This window comes from Abramis brama (assembly GCF_963993115.1).
Source record: "Abramis brama genome assembly, chromosome: 11".
NCBI classification, from domain to species: domain Eukaryota; kingdom Metazoa; phylum Chordata; class Actinopteri; order Cypriniformes; family Leuciscidae; genus Abramis; species Abramis brama.
Genome location: NC_139973.1, coordinates 17,054,888 through 17,065,503, shown reverse-complemented (window position 1 = coordinate 17,065,503; position 10,616 = coordinate 17,054,888).

The following is a 10,616-nucleotide window of genomic DNA, read 5'->3' as shown; positions in this document are numbered from 1 at the left end:
TACATAAATTGTACTAAAATAACATTAGCCGTATCACTCCACTCCTATAGTATTGTATGTGTGGTATAGACCTTATAGATCACTTATAATTTTCCACATCTCAAGTTGTCTGGAGTTTTTGTCAACATATTCTTGGAAAGATATTTTTTGTAATTTTTTTCATGTAATTATGCATACATGTAATTTACTGTTATTACTATGGTAAGTACATGTAACATATGTAACAAGGACACTGTAAAATAAAAATTTTGCCCATTTTTTGCATACTTTTTAGTACAGAAGTAGGTATATTCAGATGAAGGAACTGTGTTTTAATTGATTAAATAAATAAACTGTCTGAAGTTTATAAACTGGACCAAGTTTTGGAATATTTACTACTATTTTCTGTTGCGGTGGACAGATAATTAGTAATTCTCTAAAAACATTTTGGAAAAAAAAAAGATTATTTTTATTTTATTTTACTTTATTTTGAAGGAAATTTAGTATATTTTTGTTTTGAAGTAAAATGAAACAAAGTTGTCCCCTTCGCAATTTATTAATTCAAGGTTCAAAGGGAAAACAAAAAATGATTGGCAAAAGAACATGTGAATTCCATTCATAGAATATTTTGTTGTTGTTGTTGTTGTTTTGGTCATTTGTAAGAATTTGGACCTGCAGGAACGTTCTGCGAATGATTGTAAATCAAACATGGCTGTTGGCAGAAGAATGAGCCAGTCTTGTTACGAAATCATTCAACATAATTTGTACAGAAAATGCCACAAGGACATTAAGTCATTTCTAAACGCCCTAGGCATGGTTTAGATATTCTAATATCTCTCATTCAGTGAGGACTAAAAAACTCAGGGTCTTCTGCCAAGCAGCTCGTGCACAACAGGAGCAGATGTGGTTCAGATTTTCACCCTCTGGTTCTACTGACTTTGCACCCTACAATCTGCAGCCTTATCTTCAAAGAGCCCTATATAAATATGTGAGTGCACTAAAAACTCTTTGTATCAAACAGACTGGAAAGAAACTCATTATTTAAGAGTCGCTCGTTTGTGACACATTTGAACAAACAATAACGGGCTGTTTCAATTTGCAAGTACATTTTTCTGTGGCCCTCCTGATCAGTGGAATCATTCTTCTGGCTTGTAAATGTTCTCATTCCTCCCCCTCTCTGTTCTGCATTGGTATCTCCCACTCACATTGCAAAAGGCTGGAAATTTTGCACACTGCAACCTTTCTGTCGGTGAACATGAATATTTATTCATTGTTTGCATTTGCCCTCTCAGCCTCCTCCCTCTCTCCCTCTCTGTGTCAAACTTCACATTTTCTGTTATTTCTCTTTCATCTTCCTCTCCACTGTTATCTCGCCTTCTCATTTGCCAGGATTTATATCTGTACCTACCAATACGTACTGTACAGAACAAGCAGAATTCTTGAGCTCATTTGTGTCTGGATGAGAAAGACTGATGAACGTTTGTGGTCAAAGTTGAGGCTTGTTTGTTATTAATCCAAAAGCAAGTTCTAAAGTCCACGTTAAGCTAAACATTATTAGGTACTGGCACAGTTTTGTCTTTAAAGGGGGCATTCTCTCAGTTTTAGGTTTGACATACCTGTAAGTGGATTTCTGCAGGGGAATTTCCACACGCTCCGTGCTTCACCTCTTTCCTGAAAAAGCGTGGTAGCGCAGGCAGACATCTGTAGCCATAACAAAGTCTTAGTCAGAACAAAAGAATTTTAATGGGGTAATGTGAGATCGGATGGGTCTGTGTTGTATATCGGAATAGATTCTTTAGTGAAGGAAAAGAACAAGACTAATATTGATAAGGACCTTATCACTAGTCACTGTGTGAAAAGGAAACCTGATCATTTTTGGCTCACAGTCTATCCGTACAGTACTGGTGCCTTCAGGCAAACCTATGCCTAAGCTAATATGGCGTCTGATGAATTGCTAGATTTTTTTTTATGCGATTTTGTAGCATCTTGACACCTTAAATGATACATTTATTTAATAATGAATGTTATTTCCCAGATCCAATAGATACTTATTATGGTGGAAATTGGATTTTTGGTTATAAATGAATGTAAATCATATTTCTGCACTAAAATGCCCCTGTAAAAGCGTGATAAGTAGCTCTCTTTCTGCCCTACAGCATTATTATGTGATTTTTTTTTTTTTTTTTTTTTTTCACCAGCTGTATGCACCTGTATCATTCAGGTTTTAAATGATCTCTTGACTAGATTATTGCTACTCATTCCTCATTGGCTTGCTGTCATTATCATTTGAGTTCATCCATAATGGTGTGGATCAATTTTGTCTCATATTGGCTTCTCATATAGTTCCCACAATCAGATTAACCCTTGTGCATCAATTAAAAAAAGTTACACATAGGCACATAATGGACAAAAATGTCCATTTCAAAAAACTGTCATCAAAATGTTAAGCTTGGGAGCACAGACTTAAGTTTGGTCTCATTTTAAAGAAGACCCATGGCAGATTATTGCTGAAGTAAAACAATTGTGAAAAGTAAATCCAAAAAAAAGAAGAAAAAAAAAGAAGAAGTTATACTGTAGCCTATATGGGTTTAAGTTTATGAAAATGATTTATGAACATTATTTTATATAAAATGTATATTTTATGAAACATGTTGAACTCTAAAATGGCTAGAAAATCAAAACCATAAATCTAAACAAGTTGTGTTCCATATTTGAGGTTGATATCTCAAAAAATGAGCTTTCGGTAAGATTTTGTTTGGGTGCAGTAACAGATTTTCCTCATTGGATGCCAGCAAAACTCCACTGGTGCACACAGTGATTGGATTTTAGATTTGCAGTTGAGTTTTTCTCTCTCAAATATTACAAGCACACACACACACACACATTTAAAATATATATATATATATTACAGCATACAAACCACACCCACACAATTATCGTTGCATAATTTATCCAACTGGCTCTATAATATGCCAAAGTAGAAAACAGAAATAAAGCGAGTATTTGCTTTATATGGCAAACCTGAGAAAATGGCACCATCTGGTAATTTATTTTAAAAAATAATAATTTTGAAGCCTTGCCAACAGAATGAAAGCCTCTTAACAAAGATTGCACCATTTTATAGTTAAATGGCCCTGGGATTAAAAATTACAGTTTTAATGGGTTTCTATGTGGACATTTTTGTCCAAAAGGTGCTGAGAGGAACTGATTTGTGTACCTAGTGCAAAATAGATTTTTTAAAGGAAATGGCGATGAAATAGTAAAATTGCAATAAAATTACACACCTGTGCCAAATTTTATGCAGTTAGCATTAACACAGGCAAAGTAATAAATAAATAAAAACTGAAAAAGACACAAATGTCCATAAGGATGCACAACAATGCTGTTGGTTTTTATTTTTCTACATTTTTTAACCAAAAAGAAAGAAAGAAAAGAAGAAAGGCATTTGTTCATTCAAAAAGTTTTAAAAAAATCAAAATTTTGTCAGTGCCAGCCCATAAACACCTCCTTGAATTCTTTTCTTTGGCCATTAACTATAACCAACACAAGTACAGATTTGGGTTTTAATGACAGCTATTATGACCGTCTTTACAGGTCTATTTTCTATTTTTGCACAAACATCAATAAAGTGATGATGGTGAGGTTGGAATTATTATGTTATATAAAATTAAGTGATGTATAAGAATGTCTTATTGATGGCAAAAAGAAAAAATATTTCATCTGCAGTATTGTCGGTCAATCAGACCTTTTGTGATCTATGACTGAAGTAGCATGCAGTGTTACTGTGACAGCTTTTTGTCCGTACTACCCTTCTCCTCTTGTTGAACTGGTGCTTATCTTTCTGCTCTCCCAGAGAATGTGTTAATGTTTTTCAGAGCATGAGTAATGTCAAGAATGAGTAGGTGTTTTACTACTGAAATATTTTCAGTTCACTTTGTCAGTATTTTGCTTAGCATTAAAGGAACAGAAACCTTCAGGTCGTTGGTTCACTTTGTGAAAGTAAATGGTGACCAGGGGCTGTCAAGTTATAGAAATGACAAAATACAGCATTTATTGTAATTTTTTGGAGTTTGATAAGTCAAGACAAGTCACCTTTATTTATAGCACCTTATACAATACATGATTTCAAAGCAGCGTCACAGTAATAAACAGGTAAATAATGATTAATAATGCAAACTTCATCAAATCTGAGAACTATGAAGTCAGTGAAGTCAACTCAGTTTAGTTCAATAACTGGGCCTCATTATAATTATTAAATTAGTTCAATTCAGCCATAAAAGCAGCTCTACAGAAGACAATAATGTCATTATTCAGCTTAATTTAGTTCATTGTTAATTAAATTCAGCTCAATAATAGTGTTTATGTTGCAAAATTTGTCAATCATACAAAGTCAAATCAGCTATAAAGCAGTAAGTCATCGTCATTCAAGTTTTGCTCTCATCCAATATCCAATAGTGTCAGAGCAGTCAAATCAATAATATTACCGAATATTAAGCAATATACCCCAACTAAGCAAGCAAAAGGTGACGGCGGCAAGTACCTGAACACCATTTACTCATGGTGTGGAAAAGAGCAGTATTGACGTTATACAAAATATTTCCTTTTGTGTTGAACAGAAATAAAATTATACTGGTTTAAAATGGGAGTGCAAATGATCACAGAATTTTAGTTTTTGGGTGAACTATCCCTTTAATATTACTGAAACAGAGAATGAGGGGTATGCTGGGATGATTGGAGATTTGAGATATGAGCCCTATTATATCAAACATTTGGGACTGTGAGAATCCACAGGGAATAGCCAGACAGACAAAGTGCTGCGAGAGACAGAAAAGCAGGAAGTGGGTTGATAAGAATCATTTTATCAGTATTAGTGTTATGTTCATGACATTTGTGGTTGTTCATGGGTGGATCTAACATTTATCCATTCATCCCGTCTACATTATTTATAAGGCAATGAGGCATAACACACATTTACACAGTCAGGGCCAACATCATGATCTATGTTAATTTCTTAAAGGAGACCAATTATGCCCCTTTTTACAAGATGTAATATAAGTCTCAGGTGTCCCCAGAATGTGTCTTTGAAATACCCCACATTTATTATACCACGTTTTTCATTTTGTTATTATACCATGTTGTCAATTTTTGAGTAGAAGGAAAAACATGCTGTTTTTCTGCGTGTACTGTGTCTTTAAATGCAAATGAGCTGCTGCTCCCCACCTTGTTTTCCAGAAGAGAAGCCTTTACAGCTCGTGCCTCAAATAATCTGCCAAAAACTAAGACATCTGTTTGGTTTTGATTATCATCTCGATCACGGTCACGGTCACGTGACATTGCAGTTCTTCATCATCATGAAAGTTTATTATCTGCATGCGTTTTAAAGCCATATCTGTCTAAAATTCTGATATATGGTTTTCTGAGCGCACACGTCCAAAGCACGCTCACAGAAAGCTGGATGTCAGACGGCGCGTACCGTGGGTATTAAACTAAGTTCTCTTTCATGTCTTTTTGCGCTTTTTCAAATACACAAGGTTCTGTCAAAAACACACAGTTCACATAAGCACAGTCAGTTATGCAGTGAACGTAAACAGCAGGGAAAGAAATCGCATGTGTATAGATCGATGTATTAAAGTGAAAGCAGTGTACTCCTAATGCTATATATGATGTTAATATGAATTAAACAACAAAAGAAAAACAGAAAATCACTCACTTGATTGAATAACTTTAGAAGCTTTAATAACAATACATTTCTTGAATGCTGCTCTTAAATGCTCTGGCAAGGAGATAAACATGCAGAGTGTTTACAGCTCACTCAGGGCGGGGTCTATGCTAATAGGGTAGCGTCGTCAGCAGTCGAGGGCAGGGCTTAAGCAAAGTGACATCACATTGCTAGAATCTGCAAAAGGCTTGTTCTGAGACACTGCTTAAGATTTATGGGGATTAAAAAAGAGGAGTGGTCGGATTTTTATAGGCTGGTTGTGTACACACACTGCCGACACATTTATGTTCAAACACCATGTAAAAGTGAAGTTTGCATAGGTCCCCTTTAAAGTTTGTTTTTTTATCATTTAAGGTTATATAATTATATTTATTCACTAACAATCTGTTGTGTGTAGTTGGTGGAATTTAATTTCACTATTAAAGGGCGAAACAGAAACTTATGCAAACCTGTAAATTCCTATTTTGCACATTGAGGTCTGTATGAATGTGAAAGCAGAAATAGGTTCCACTTCTGTGACACACTATATGTAACCTCTAAAATGACCATACTTGTCTATGATAGTGAGAGATAAAAAGAAGTGAACTGGCTACAAAAAAACTGCCTTAACTTCCTGTTTCAATAAGAACTAGGTGAACACACAGCACCGCTGTGCTCATAAAGTGATTCGGGGTCTATAAGAGCCAGGAGTGATACATTCCAGTGTCATACAATGTGCCTGTGTAGGAAGGAAGGCTGTCTCTCACTTCATTATAATAACAGAGCGGGAATTATGTCATATCCCCACTATAAACTCAAATGTCATCAAAAACACCTACTTTATGAATCAGACACAGTTCTTTTGACTGCTATGGATACTTACACTCAGATTTTAAAATCCCTTGACATCTGTCGATTTTTGAGGAATATAGCCTACGTTTTCAGTGTAAGTGTAATTATGTGAAAGGAACAAATTGCTATGTAACTGAACTGTTGTAGTTTTGGCTCCCACCTCATTCACACGCTTGGAAAGAAAGTTACGTTTTGTTTATGAAGTTTGTAAAATAAAATGAATCACTGACAGCTGTAACAGAAAGAGTATTTTAACATCCACACCCAGAAACACATTTACAATGAAAGTCAGTTCAAGTCTTTACAAGCTGAGTGAAACACACAGTCCAGCTGAAGTTTATGTTTCTCAGTTAGTTCCTCAGGGGCAATTTTTAGTTCTACACTGTTACTGTGTACATTTTTGTGGTGGAGGAGTTACATGGCCAGTGCTACCGAGTCCGTGTCACACGGTCCACCCTTTCACACACTGGCCTTTTTGAGTGGCAGATCAGCTTCTTCCTACAGCTCTCTTAGCCTGACGCTTTCTTCAAATAAGACCATGTATGGTCAGGGACCAATTCGAGAGTGGATGGGAGGAGGGACAGCTGGGAACAGTCAAGGCCCCAGTGGTAAAATTAACTTGAGAGCAAGTATTTATTTTAAGGACCAGCATAATCAGGGCTGTAAAAGAATGAAATTCAGTGAGAGGCCAGGGTAATATTTAAGACGTATAGACTTCCACTATAAACAAATGGGTCAGCCAGACTGTATTTCTGTAATATCAACTTTATGAGGTTGACCAAAACCTTAGTAGCCTATAGAGTAGGCCTATAGGCAATATTCAGATGTCGTACATCCACTGAGATTCTAAAAAACAAACATATAGAACTGTAACCCTTTTTAAATGTAAATGCAAGTGCTATAGGTAGTGCTATAGGTATCATGTCAACATGGTGTAGGCTATGTGTGTCTGGGAATATATATATAGTGCATTTTTGCACATCTAAATAACACAATTTAACAGAAATATAGGCTAGTAGGCCATGTAAAGTAGCCTAGGCCTATGTGAATTCGGATAGGCTGCCAGAGGAAATAAGTAGCATACATTTCTTAAAAATGACTTGCAAGGACATGTGACGCATTCCTTTACCATATTGGTTTAAACAGAAAAGTTTAAGCAGATTCTCCTGAGCTCCAGCATATTGCATAGGCTACATGTTGTGGACCCATTTCACATTTGATGACGCATTTCCACAGTTATTAACATCTGAATGTATTTAGGCTATAACAATATTGTGCGTTATATCACCTTGCCTTTCAATTACCAAAAAACTGCTGAGAGTGTATCAAATACTACGACTGAGGGAGTGGCGGTACACAAATAGATAAATAAATAAAAAGGTTGTCATTAACTTCAACATTGCTCCTGTAAAGACTGGCACACGGGCTCACGCGACTGTTTGAGTAGACGGCTGCGTTGATTATAATGGAGTGTTCTAGTAGTTAGTCGCTTTTGCAGCGTAGCTGATTCCGATCAGTGAATAAACTCCGCTTCGGGTTTTCAGTTTCACTCGTTGGTTCAGTGCAGTGGCGCTGTACTGTATCATGTGTCCGTCCTCGCCTCCTCCTCTTGCCGCCATTTCACATAATCGACATTTTCGCTTACCGTGTCATGGTGGAACAGAGTCCTGCAATAATGAGTGCACGCTGTATATAAGATAGTAAATAATACCAGTGTAATACTATGTAGACGTTGTGACAGGCGCTACTTTGCGGTTTTTTATTTTTGTTTATCTTCTCATTAATAATAGAAATGTTGTATATCTCTTTATATGATGATATACTAGCTCTTTAATCTTATTAATACATTATTATCCTTAATCATAAAATAATATAATATATGTTGTTGTTGTTTTTTTGGTTGGTATTTGGGTGTTTTTTTGTTTGTTTATTTTTTGTTTTTCGTCTGCCAAATTGCCACCATACTATTTATTCTCACAATAACCTGTTAACCACCACTATCATCAAACAAAGGAATTAACAAAATGGCAAAAAGATTCTGAAAGTTCTTTGCACTGTTTTGAAGGTTCCATATTATGTATTTAACGGTAGGTTAGTAACAATATATTGGTGAAACTGCTAGTAAGCTTTTGTAAGAGATTAAAGTGGCTCATTGTTGCTGCTGGTTTATGCTGCAAATGGGATCTTGGCATCACTTATTGTGAGCTACACTCCATGACTATTTATAGAGTGGGTTTATTTCCCCCTGTTGGCACAAATCTGATACAACATAACTTAAAAATATATTTATTCTAAACAATTCCGCATTTTACATACATTAATCATCTTATTTGAGTAGGCCTATTTGAATTCACATTCCAGAATCCAAATCCTCTATTTATTTTTCGAAATATATACTATATAATTTTACATTATAAAGCTGAAGTAGGTTGTATCATGAGATGCCAGCATTCAGAGGCTGCTTTTAGTCCCTCTAGAGGTCATGAAGGCCCCTGCACATAGTCTTGCAAACTCCATGCAAATATTCATGGACACATTTTTGGCTTACAGTTCTACTAAGAATAATATCTGGACAATTTCAGTGCTTCTTTAGAGAAGTGTTACAAAATGTAATGTGTTAATAAGTAACATTTTGTAGACATGCTGGTTACAGTATTTTAGTTATGCTGCAGTAGTTGAAGTATTTTAAACATCAACACTTTGTATTTAATCAGCTTATAATAACTGGATACATAAAATAAATACTATAGCTTATTTGAGCACTAAACATGTCTTTACAAATTGATAATGCCTAAATAATAAAAACAATGAAAGGATTTCCTGGGAATTTACCAGTGATCTTTTCATACCCTATAGTGGCATTTGAATTGTGCCTCAAAGCTTTGTGACTATTTGTAATATTAAATACCATTTCAGTTGGACAGTTTGTTTTCTTGTTTTTGCTTATATTTATGATCACACAATTGCCGTCATATAGAGCACTTCAAATTGATTTGAGAAATATTTTTAATTTCAAGTCGTCAGGAAATAGCCTACCCAATGCAGTTTTTAAAAGTGTCCACTAGATGGCAGCAAATAATTGCTTGTATAGCTTCGCTTGTATAGGAAATGAAAAGGTATTGTTATGCTAAAATCTATTAGGCCTAACATGAAGACTAAATGTACACCATGTTATGTTATTACACATATATAACATATAGGCCTAGATTTATATGGTGAACTACACACTAGTGCTTTTTAGTCTGTTTCTTATGGAACATCAAAAAACATTTGAGATGGGTCCATATACATCCATCATCCGATTTGTGTTTATGGCTTTTTGCACATCAGCACAATCCATCACATTTTGTTGCTTAGTTTAAAGTGCCATTGACTTGTTTCCGTGAACCAGTTATGTGTATGAAGGCATTCTGTTATGTATTATGTTTACATGTATCAATTACACAAAAATGTAAATTTTGCATGACATGTTATAGAACTGAATGAATAGTTAAAGCAAACCTTTCAGTATTTATGACAGATTTGAGAATGGCACAGCTGTGGACACCATGTGGTGTATGAATTATTAATACAGTTCTGATGTTTTATGCATTTTTAGAGACTTCCCACACACTTTAAATGTACTATGGGAACAAAGATGACATTGAATCTGAGAATGATATGGTCCTTAAGTTTCAGTGGTAATTTGAAGTGTCTGTGTAATATATATATATATTACACAGACACTTGTAATGTGTGGTGTAATGTGACACTTGTAGTGTGTGTTCCGAAGAACAACATTTATTCAAAAAATAGTTTTTTTACTTTCACTACATTCAAATTTCAATATAATAAATACACATAACACATAAACACGTACCAATATAACACAAAATAGCTCTAAATAAACATCGTCAACATTTTAAATACATTTTCTTTCTTTCTTTCTTTCTTTCTTTCTTTCTTTCTTTCTTTCTTTCTTTCTTTTTCTTTCTTTCTTTCTTTCTTTCTTTCTGTGATTATTGCACTTCTTGGGCAAGTTTGACATTTTGCTTAGTGGTCACAAGGCAATTTACTTAAGCAAGAAAGACAATTAGAGAGAGGAAGG